The sequence below is a fragment of the Chroicocephalus ridibundus genome, chromosome 6 (assembly GCF_963924245.1).
Source record: "Chroicocephalus ridibundus chromosome 6, bChrRid1.1, whole genome shotgun sequence".
Lineage (NCBI taxonomy): Eukaryota > Metazoa > Chordata > Aves > Charadriiformes > Laridae > Chroicocephalus > Chroicocephalus ridibundus.
The window spans coordinates 4935890-4947948 of NC_086289.1; positions in this window are offsets into that span (position 1 = coordinate 4935890).

A 12059-nucleotide genomic window follows, 5' to 3' on the forward strand; every position below is an offset into this window, starting at 1 on the left:
CACAAGAGGACAGCAGTTCATGGCAAAAAGCGCGGTACACACTGTTGCAGGTGACAGAAATGCATTGTTACGTTGTGTGTACGTGCAAGGAGTTCCTGCATGGCAACAAGTCACTTCAGCTACGCACCAGTGAGGGATTTCACAACTATATAAAATTCTATGTTCCATTTTTAACTAGCGATATTCAGCTTGTCATCTTCCCTCTCTTTTATGGTTCTAGTGTGCGCTGATGCCTTGTGGAAGTTAAATGTCCTTCCTGCTCTCCTTTCCCAGGCTAGGAGCTCAGCCCTGCATCAGGCCGGGCTTGTGCACCAAATCCAAGGAGCTGCTCTGCTTGACTAATCCTGAGGATGGCTTTAAAGCCATTTTAAGGTCATGAATAACTCTAGGAAAATGCTCAAGGTCCAGGCATGTTCATATCAGCGATGCACCTACCCCTGACAGCAAGCAGAGCTGCTCTCCATCTCCACTGGAACTCGGTCCACTTCTGTCTCTGCAGCAACACCTGCACAATATTCTGATCCATTCCTACCCCCTTCCTCTGAGAAAGAAATCTTGAACCCTGCCAGGCTTTGCCACTTTCATGCCAGCCCTGGAGCAAGCTCCCAGGGATGAGGTGACACCCCAGCATCTCCCCAGCATCCAGGGAGGTTGCTGCTTTCCCTGCCCCAATTTCCTGCTCCCTTTCACCAACTTCCCCCTTGATTCCTACTCAGTCAAGTCTTAGACCAAAGGCGCCAAAATAATCCCCAGGCTTGCAGCTGAGAACTCGTCTTGTAGATCCTGCTGAAAGATTTGCCATAAGGGTGGAGGATTTGGCCATAATCTGGTTGAGTCAGTAAACTACGGATCTATATATAATATGCCTTAAAGATGCTTTTTGTTAATACAACACCCTTTCACGAGTAGAGCGCCCTTCCCAGTGACGGAACAGCAAGTCCTTGCCTTGTTGAAACCTTGTGTTGCCTGAGTATTATGGCTGTGCCGTGCTTCGTGTTCACGCCAGCCTTAAAAACAGTGACTTCAGCCACTTTGTTGCATAAACGTTGAATTTTTGAGATGCGGCTGTGAGCTCGCTTGTTGTGAAAATATTCCTGGCTTGCTTCAAAGGACTCATTTACAAAGGCCTGGGGGATGAGTCCAGCCGCTCTGCGGGATGAGCAGAGGGAATTGACTGGGACAGACCTATTGAAAGCTGTCAGGGGAAGAATAAGGGGCACTGCCCAAAATCAAGGGGAGGAAAAGCCCAAGAAGAGCTTGTGAAATGGCCACTGGATTTATTCAGTGAACTGGAACTAAGACCTTTTGTAAAGGGTTTCAGTTAATCTGGTGTGAAAAGCTCTGAGTTTCATATAAATGACTTCTAAAACAATTTAGAAGTGCTTTACACCAATACAAGTTCATGGGTGCAACACTAACAGCTTAGTAACGTCCACCAAGTCCAGAGCTGGAGACGCACCTACAGGAAAGCAGCAAGAGGAACCACGGAGACCCTTCAGGTGCAGTGAACAAAGCACCTAATGGCTCCCCTTCCTTCATCCCAATTCAAATCCTGTAGCACAAGATTTCTCACGGGAAGAGCGAAAAAACGCTAACTCCCTGCCAGAATAGCAAAGTTTATTTCTATTAAAAATGCCAGCAAAAACTGGGAAACATACAATAAGTCTCTTTCAATCCCAATGCCATTGATAGCGTCCTATCAATCAGGTTTTTTTCCTTTAAACCACTAGTGTTCTCTCAATCAATACTTTCTTCTCTACGAACCCTACGTGAAGGAACCACAAGTACAGAGATATTTGGTGTGGGAAGTTTCTTTGTTTTACTTCATTTTTGTCACTGCTATAGCTCTATTCTCAGAAAGTCAAGTTAATCGATGGTTCCGAGTCAGGTTTTGTGCCAAATGTAAGTCCACTGCGTTAAAGCCTGGTCCAGAGAAATGCCCTTCCAGCAGGGCTTCCCCTCCTCGGTGTCAATATCAAATTTTTCCTTCTGTTATGACCTTTTTGGGAGTCCATGCATGAGTAAAGCCTTAGGTCCACCACTCACTGAAAATGGTGGGAACTGATTTGCCCTTTTTCTCTCAGAAGGAGAAAAGCCAGTCACGACTACCAGCTACCGCATGTTACTTTTACAGGACAGCAATTTGTCTCTGTAATGGAAAAGAGAAATACTATTAATTCAACCAATATAGTACATATTAATTACCAAAAATTATTGAAACAAACTTTTAAAATAATATCAAGGAAGTAATTATAAAAGTAACTTTATACAGAACACTTTTAGATCTAGAATGAGAAATGTGTGTGACTACTAGGGGCCAAAACATGGCACATTTAATTTAAACCCTGGCAGCAAGGGGCAGGTTCCATTGCAGCTATAATAAATTACATACAAGTGCTACAGAACAATAACAAAAACTGTGAGCCATCCATTTCAGTACCATTTACAAGAAATCAATATCAATACTTAATGCAATACTGGTGAAAAATGAGCAAAGATACAGAAAGCATAATAAACCAGTAATGAAAGACCTTGCAGTGTTTCACTTTGGAAGAAAAAACTAACTGTCTATATTTTCATGTAGAGGGATATTTCACTGAGGCAATGTGCTGGAGGTATGAGTGTTTTGCAGATCTAAGTTTAAAATAACCTCTTTATTAAATTTAAGAAAGTTCTTTAAACTGTGGATTACTAGCTTAGTAAAACTCATACATATGGAAGGAAGCATTTCATCTTCCTACGGTCCTGAATATTTTTCATCGGATTGCCTCAGATCAAACATCACTCCGTCACGTACCTCTCTGAAGGCACAGGCAAGGCCACTTGCTTCTAGCACATTTTGACGTTCTGTTTTGGAGGCGCAGGGTTTAAATGTTCTACCGCCGGTGCACTAAACAGGGTATTTCATCAGGTAGCCCCATTTTCTGCACCGGTTTCAGTCTGCAGCTAAGAAAAATGTGTTATAATACCTTTCAGAAAGGATCTATTGCAAGGTGGAATGTGGGACAAAATAATCCTGAAAATAACAAGTGTGGAGTCCCTGTCTAGCGAGGCTACCAAACGTCTGTGAGTTGCCATTCGTCACCACAAACACCATCCTCCTCATCAACACCATCACCACCATCCCTTTGCTCTCCATCAAGCTAAAAGGCCTTTCAGGAAAGCTTCAGTTCTCCTAGATTTCCCTTCAGCTCCCTGTAAGCCTCAGAGGACAGGAAGAATTCTGAAAATAGAAGAATTCTAAAAATAGAAGAATAATTATAAAGCCAGATGTAAATGTTGCACGCTTAAAAAAATGGCAAGACAAATGGTAGGAAATGCATTACAGTTATGCACAGTGGTTATAGGTAGAAAGCTTGGTAGACAGACAGACAGACAAACCGTCCTATTGTCATCGCTTAATTACCATGGCCTGATTGCTTAGTATTCCCATTTGAGCTCCTCTGGTGGTTTCTCTCTCCCCTTGCCGTTAGCCACATGTACCCTGCCTTTGTTTTTGCAACCCTCCCCTGTGCCCGGGGAAAGTCCAGCACAAACACCCCCACCACCTCTCCTATGTCCCCTCCGTGCCACGGCAGCAGAGACCAACCTACCTCAGCTGCACGATTGTCCTTCTCCTCATGGGCAGGGTGACAGGAACACCTTAGCAGTCTGTCACAGTAGACTACCAAGAAGCAAGGAATATCTAAACATACCTTTTTGGCCAGCAAAACCTCTGCTTTACCGTGATCAAAAGGGAATTAACAACATGCTTTCAAAATGGCTTATAAGCCTTTTGGAACAGATCGAATTCAAAAGGATCCTGCAAGACAGCGTCCAGTCTTTAGCTGATACCAGACATCTAGTAACAAAATGTGCTGATACTAGCTATAAGAAACAGATTTCCACAATTTCGTACCCCAAATCAAAGTTTTGCTTCGATCAAAGTTCTGCCCCATCCAGTACAGACCTCTACTAGCCATGTGTTGGGGGGAAAAAAACCTTTTCTAACAAAACAAAGAGAAAATTCATGTTATCCAGACAATAAAGCCTGAACAATAAATAGCTTGGTCCAACTGCTATATTTATACTTGTACAAATATAAGATGTTTATCACTGGGGTACATCAAAGATTTGCATGCAAGCATTTTCAAAGCTTGAAGCTTGACCTTGCAGCTTCTCTTTCATGAGCGCAACCACAAAAAACTTGGTTTGAGGCTGGGCTCATCCTTCATTCTCACTAAAACCAGCCTGCATCAACTATTGGGTGATCATATGCAAAGAATATAACTTTTCGTGTAGGTCTTCACCAGCAGAGAAAACACAGAAATTCAGTGGATCAAGCAAAGACATATAACAGCCTTCAAATGTGTTGTAGCCTTTCACAAAAAAGGAAGATGAGAAACTCGATGGGTTTAGTGAAATAACGAGCGGGTTTAATTGCAGAAACAGAAGGTTTAGACATCAGGAGGAATGTTCTGGTGGAAACTGAAGGAGATCCAGAGTCACACTCAGTCAAGGGAGGCCCCTTGGATAGTTTGGCAGGAGTGCACAGAGCCAAGACTATCGGTAACTACAGAGACACTCCATAATCTTATCGCAAGGTTTGTATGACTGGATTCAGTGTGAGATAAGGACGTCTTGCAGCACTTCTAGCTTTCACCCAGTATCAATCCTGAGGAGGCTGAAGAAAAGGTGACAATGCTGAGGATGGCTGTTTAGGCCACCTGTACCAGCTGTCCTTCAGCTCCGACAACTGGAAGAGCTATTCCTGGCTGTTCTGAAATGAGCAAAACCAATCACACATATGAAGATGGAGCACTGAGAGCTCATCCCTAACTACCACACGTGAGATTTTGCCATCTACTTCATTCTGCCCAGGGTTTCATTTTCTTACCTGGACAGTATTTTTTACCACTGCACTTCCCCACATCAGTGCGATTGCAAAGTCTTAGTTAGTAGCTTTCTGTTTTGATTTTTTCTTCCTTTGGAAAGTGTGAATTTGTCTTCCAACGACACAGAATATCCCAAGGAAGTATTCATCAAATGTTAGTAGATGAAAAGGGCAAGTGAGTCTGCCCTTTTGGACTCAGACCACCTTCTGGGGTTTGTTCATATAGTTCCTCGACCAGTTCAGAGATGGTACACGGCTGGAAGTGATGGAGAACAAGGTCGATCAGGAGGGGACATTTTTGTACGCGTTCATCCATCACAGCACAGCACAATACCACGGCCAGTCTCTCTATGTAATAACAAATGGGAATGGAGGGGAGAAGGGCTGTGAGGTGCTTTTTGGGGAACACCACAGGGCCGGGCCTGTCAGACCTGCCATCCAGGTGGTCCAAAATACAAATTTTGCCCCAGGGACAAGGGCTCTGGCAGGAGGGGACTTTGAGTCAGCTCCTACTTTTGCCAGCTCTGTTAGTAATAGCTATATGCCAGTCTTTCCCCATAATTTCACAGATAAAGGGTACAAGAAATCTATTTATGGGCATAATACAAGAGCACGACCTACTACGAAAGATTTTGCGCGCCTGGATTAAGCAGGTAGTCGCTTAAGGATGGTGGTACTAACAGATGGCGTACAGCACTACTCAGATGTTAGCAGGGTTATGTCCAGAACACTTACAGCTCTGTAAAAGTCAGTGGGAGCCTGGATTATGTGCAAAACGAACAATCATTAGGGAATGAAAATATTCTAAACGTTGCTTGCACTAATCAGCTTTTAAACATATCCCCGCTCCAGGAGGAAATCAATTTTTTGCAAGTAATACGAGGGATTCCTATTACATGGTATGAGTTAAGTCTAACTGATTAATCCCTTAAGTGAAATTTCTTTCTTTAAATTAATTCAAGGCTTTCTGCTGCCATTCCGTTGCTTTGCCTGGGGATATCACATTTGTTTGCTTACTCCTACCTGTCTAGGCACGCCCATTCAGTGCTATAATGCCCTTATTAGTTAAATGGATGATCCCTTGTTATAATTATATGAAACGTATTGCAGCAAACATGCTGCCTCACTCTTCAGATCTGTTTTTCATCACTGAGTCCAAGCTGGTAATTTAAATATGACTCTCAAACTGAGCATCATTGGAAAGAGCCCAGTCAAAATTCCACTGAAGTTAATGAATCTTTGCACTGATTTCAACGGCCTTTGAGTTTAGGCCATAATGAAATAACAACATTTTTTTTTTCCTGGAATCGTCTTCTGAATGTGATCCTCTACTTTTATTGCAGTAGAAAGAGATACCAGGAAGGGTTGGGGGAAATAAGCAGTTCAATACCCAGTAGATGGTGCTGTAATCAAATCCTAAAACCTGTTACACCAGAGCCACTTAGATATGTGTCATGGCAAATTCCTGCAATTAATAAAGAAAGAGTGTTTATTTTAAAGACACGTGATATTGAGTTTAAAACATACTTATTAATCTGAAGCAGTCATTGTCTAGGCAATACGCAGAAAAAATCCAAAGAAATATGTAGCGTGTGCTTTACATGTCTTGCAGACAAATGGTTTGTGGATCTTTTCACATGCGTCTCGAGCTCCGTGGCCCTAGGCCTGCGGGGTAATTTAGCAATAGCACAGGGAACGCACATCTCTAATTTTACGTAGGCAAAGCGAAATTCTTCCGTCTGCATTATCTTGTGTGTTCCACCCAGGGGTCAGATTTCACAGGAGCAGAAATGCGATCAGCTGATAAGGCAGGAAAGGAATATCATTTCCCAAGTGAATAAATTATAAGTATTTTGTTTTAAAAAAAAAGCTTGGCTTTCTTTCAAACTCTTTGACTTTGTTGCGACAGTCCTCCACCACCTGCACTTGCATATCTGATCCTCAAATTCCCCTGGTTTGTAGCTGGAACTGAATACAATGGCCACGTCCTGAAATCAGCCTTTACTTTTCTCCTCTACAATTTTCGTTAAAGCTCGCTGCTGTTGATAACCTTTGATCTCCTCTCCAGGTTTGCCTATTTCTGCTTAACTTTTGAATGGTACGCACCTATCTGATACTGCCGGTTCTCCCAGGGAGGGAACTCATCCTCTTTGTAGACATGCCTAGGAGAGTAATCTTTCAAAAGGAGCCGGGGACAATTCAGCACTCGAGAGCCAGGTCCCTTGATCACTCAGTTACTGACATTGCAGAAAGCCAGGGACCATCACTGATGGGAGACAACCATGATGGTGGTTGCTGGGCCTAAGTATTTGAGAATTTAGTTCCATTTATAGATTTTATTTGACCTGAGAGTCAACTTGGTGTCTTGGTTTGAGGTAAAACAGAATCAATTTTCTTCCCCAGCTGGAGTATAGTTGGCCCCGGATCCTTTGTATCCTCGACTGCCTATGCTGGTAGAGGTGGTGGAGTGGTTTGTTCTGGTACTACCATGACACTTGGGTAGATGTCCTTTCTAGTGGAAGCAGCGCCTATGCACAACTTTCCGGGCCAAGACCTCGATTTTACACAATATCCCAAACACAGAAGCAACCTTTCATGGGATAAAATACCAAACAAACTCTTTTGCTATCCATTGTCCCTCTGAACCATCTGGAAGTCGTGGCCAGACCAAGCCGTTGAAGAGCTGATCATCCCCGTGATCAGCCTTTGGGACTCCCCATCCAACACAAGTCAGCGCCTTTCCAAATGAAGTTTCCACTCATTTCAGAAGTAAATTTAATCCAACACTTGCCTACACAGTGTGATCACAGGCGCTGGATGCCGGCATACGCGGACAGATGAAGTCTAAGAAAACTGAACCGAAACAAAGAAAACTTTTTCTCATAAATCATGTTTCCTAGAGTAACAGCTTTCACTTATGCAGAATGCGGGGTTGCAGCAAAGATTCCTTGGGCTACGGAATTTCATTTAACACACAGCATGGTTTTTAAATAAGAAATACAGCAGGGTGAATTTATACACTTCTTAGAGCATGGAACTCCCTTCCCAGCATTATTAATACACGCGCACCCAGGGCCACATTCTAGTTGCGAGTACCCATGCGGGTTTGCATTGAAGTGAGTGAAAGCCGCACAAATGTATCTGAGGACAGGAATTTCCCCTTATAAATTTTTCAGACAATGTAATTATTATGTATGATAATCTTAGCTAATGAATACATTTGTATGTTTCATTTGTTATGTATCAGCCATTTACAAGGTGTTCACAGCATGTTTTATTAATTATTATTAAAACCTTCTATTTATTTTAATTTATATTTCATCAGCGTTACTTCTTTGAAATGCCATAGACTTTCTTTTTAACCTTTTCTAATCTCAGACTTGATTTCTGCTCCTGTGAGACTCCAGTCCGGTTTCTACAGAAGACAATAGGGCTTTTCAATTATTTCAATGGTCTATAGATCAGGCCAGTTATACATAAAAGGATATTATTAGGTCATTGGCCTATACTGGGCATATATATAATAATAGTAACACAGAAGGTAGGGGTGGAACTACCTTCAAGAATCACTGAGCTTTGCCCTCTTCATGTACACGAGAATGACCAAAGCCGGTCCCTGGAGAAGGATGTGGTGTAGGAACCATCACTTCTCTGCTGTGCTTGTCCGAGACCTGGAGGAGTAGGATCCTTACCCAGGACTGGGACTATTGCAGTGTCATTGCCTTCTTTAATTCTTTAACACAAGGATCTGCTTTATTTTCCTATTTTTTGTCATGGCATTCTGTTGGTTCTGCTGCTGCAACATTCTGCTGTTATGAAGAAAGAAAACTCCATTCCCTGTAAGACTTGTATTTTTCCCTTAGGAGTTCTAATGAATTTTTTCCTTGGGAGTCTAACTTGAAAAAAAAACACCTACTTTTATAAACACCATGTTCCTTTACAAGTAATACACACATGCAGTCTCATTCCTCTCTATCACCAATTTTGGACCACACCAGGACCGAATGAGGCAAAATTCTAAGAAATGAGGAAAAGGGAAATCCCAGTTCTTTGCCACTAAAAGGAGCCTCTGTCTTTGACCACAAGGCGTGTGAGTGGTTTTCATAAATATCAGTAATATAAAAATAATTAAATTCATATTGGGGGGAAAAAAAAAAGAAACAAGAGCCCTTGCAAAGGGATGCAGCAAGGTTATGCACATCTTGCTTTGGGAAAGCAGCCCAACCTGTGGACCTAAAACAAGACTTGAACCTCAGGAAAGGCAAGAATTAGAAATCTGGAGGGGAAAAATTATTCGAATTTCCAGAGCCTGCAAAAATTAAACCATTCATGAGCTGCTGTAAAAAAAGGAGCCGCAGAGAGGCTGAAGCTGGTCGTATGCAAAGCAGACTGAAATATCAGGCTGCCCTGTCAGCTATCCCAAAAAAAAGAAGAAAAAAAAAAAAAAAAAAAAGATAAAGGATGCTGAGCTGCTAGAAGACCCGGATCTGGAAAATCAGAAAAGAAGCAAAAGATACCAGGTTTTTTCCCTGATATACGTGATTCCTTCCAGACGTGCCACTGCAGGGCTCAAAGGGCCTGGTCCAGAGACCTTCAAAGAAGTGGAGAGGTTGCCGTGTGTTTCAATAGACTTTCAGATAAATCCTTGTGGCCCACTCTTCACTTTGGGGTGCGGTGCTACCTGTGCAGAATCTCGGTTGTAATGGGGAGAGGCTCCGGTCAGTCGTCACCATCTACAAATGCCTTGCAAAATATACCTTGCAAAAAGGGCAGCTCATTATTAAAGCTATTTGCCTTTCGACGCACAGGTTTCCAATAAATATTGAAAACTGTTACAGATGTTCTTCATTTTTTACGTTTAAGCAACTTCAAGAAAAGCCAAACTGGTTTTGGAGGTCAAACGAGCGAATACATTTGCTCCCCGGGTGTTTTTGTGTTGAAATTCAAGTCAGGGTGAATTTTTACAGGTAAATTACAATCTCTGGAGAAAAAGAGGGTTTCTATTTGGAGCCCTAATACAGCTTTCATAAGAGTGGTCCGACGGTATTGCTGTGCCTTCGACCCTTTATTCCTGAGGTGCAGAAACGCCTGGTTCCAAACGTAGCAAAATGAGAAATTACAGAGCCTGTCTAACAAATCAAAAATAAATGAAGTAACAACATAAAGGTAAATTTACTGTTATTTATAATTTACCATTTTTACCTTGTTTTCAATTGTCTCTTAGTCCTCTTCATTCTAGGAGCCCATTACATTTTATTATGCTAAACCCTATCTTCTGTCACATAAATTACAGTTAAAGATCTTAATATTAAAGCCTCTTAGCTCCCAGACCATATTTCAGGCTTTGTTCAAACCAGACATTAATGCTGAAATTGAACACAGATCACTTTGTCATCATTACCTATGATCTCAAAAGTATAATACAATCTTTGCTATATATGGCACAAAAATGCTTCTTTGTATAACACTGAATTATGGAGATATATTGATATTCTTAATATTTTGACAAAACAATAAAACTAAATATGTTAGCTCTTTAGCAGATACCAGCATACCAGCCCAGATATTATAACAATAGTTACAGAGGTAAAGGTTTATTTATTCCAGGTAAAATAGGAAATTAATCATATAGTTATTTTAATCCTAATTTTTCCCTGGTATAATTTAGCCTTCCCGCTCGCTGATACAGGAAGTCTGTTGCCAACGTTCATCATCATCCGCTTGGGTTCACAATATCCACCTTTGTTACGGGAACAATATTCTCTTTTCAGTGGTCGTGACTCCAGCAAGGAGAAACACCGGTGCAGACTGTCTTTCATCTTACTGTGTGTCTTTTCCTTCTGCCCTGGAATTACCCTAAAAGAGGTGTTCGTGAGCCTGGACCGGGCTCTGGGCTGTGCAGAGGGATGGAGGAGGGAGCACAGCGCGCTCTCGGCATATTACCACAATCCTCTCCCATTTTGTGCCTGGAGCCTGTATTATTATTTCGAAAGGGCTGTTTTTTCATTCCAGCAGAGACTTTCACACGCCTCTGGCTCGTTTTTGGTGGTTACCCACCGCTCTCAGACCCTTTACAGACGCATACGTACTGGGACAAGTTCTGTGACTAGCTGTTACCATGTCGGTCAGGAGAAACCCTGCTGAATTAGCACGGGGGTAAGCGAGAGCAAAATGCTGCCTGTTGCAAGCTATATGACCAGTGTAGATGTGGCGATATCTTCTGCAGGGTATTTTGACCTGCATAATTTCTATTCCAATGAATGAAAAGCTATAGATGAGTTCTTCTTACCCTGGCCGACTAAAAACCCCTTGCTGTTGGCACCCCAGCAAGGATCTGACCCCATCCTGCCACCGCAGCAGTCAGAGAGGCGGTCCTCAAAAAAGCTCTGCCCGAGAGAAAAATGCCATATCTGATTTTTCTGCATGTTTTGGACTGCCCCACAAACTCTTCTGTTTGTCGAGTTACTCCTGATTAGTCGCCGCATGTGAGAGGGGCACTGAAGCCACGAGGCGTTTTTTTCCGCGGCCTGGTTGGGTTTGGGAAAGGAAGAGGAGCAGCTTCTCAGCGGTGACTACTTTTGTCTGCCTGCAAATTAGCTTCATAAAAAAAAGACAAAGATCCCTGTAAAAGAGGCCAGGCTGGTACATCTCGTATGAAAGCTGAAATCACGGCTCTCCAAATGTAAGCAACCTCTCCCAAACAGTGCTTTGTACAGGTGCTCGTTCGGGCGTACAGACCGCCCGATGATAGTTTCTCCAATGGAATACGTCCTGCAATACTTCAAAATATCTCTGTCCACTTGTATTAGGGTTTGGGGTATTGCAACGTCTTTCATTATAAAAAGAGGGTTATTTTTTTAATATATACCTTTTCATTACAACTAGGAGTAAGGTCATGAGTTCTTCTCATGATGGAGGTATAAATATTACATTGTATGGCTGAAATAGTCTGCCTCCGTTCCTGGAGAATACCCTTGGGTAAAATACTGTGTCAGGGCAGCTGATTGCCTGCTCATTTCAGTTTGCTTACTTTTTACAAATAAATTGCTAGACAAATGAATAAAAAGAGAGCGTTAACTTCAGACAATCATATTCATAATACTGCCCCATTATGGCTTCAGAGGCTTTAAGTCTAAATTAGAGTTATTTCTGAAATTAGCTATATCATTTTTTGGCTCATTTCTTT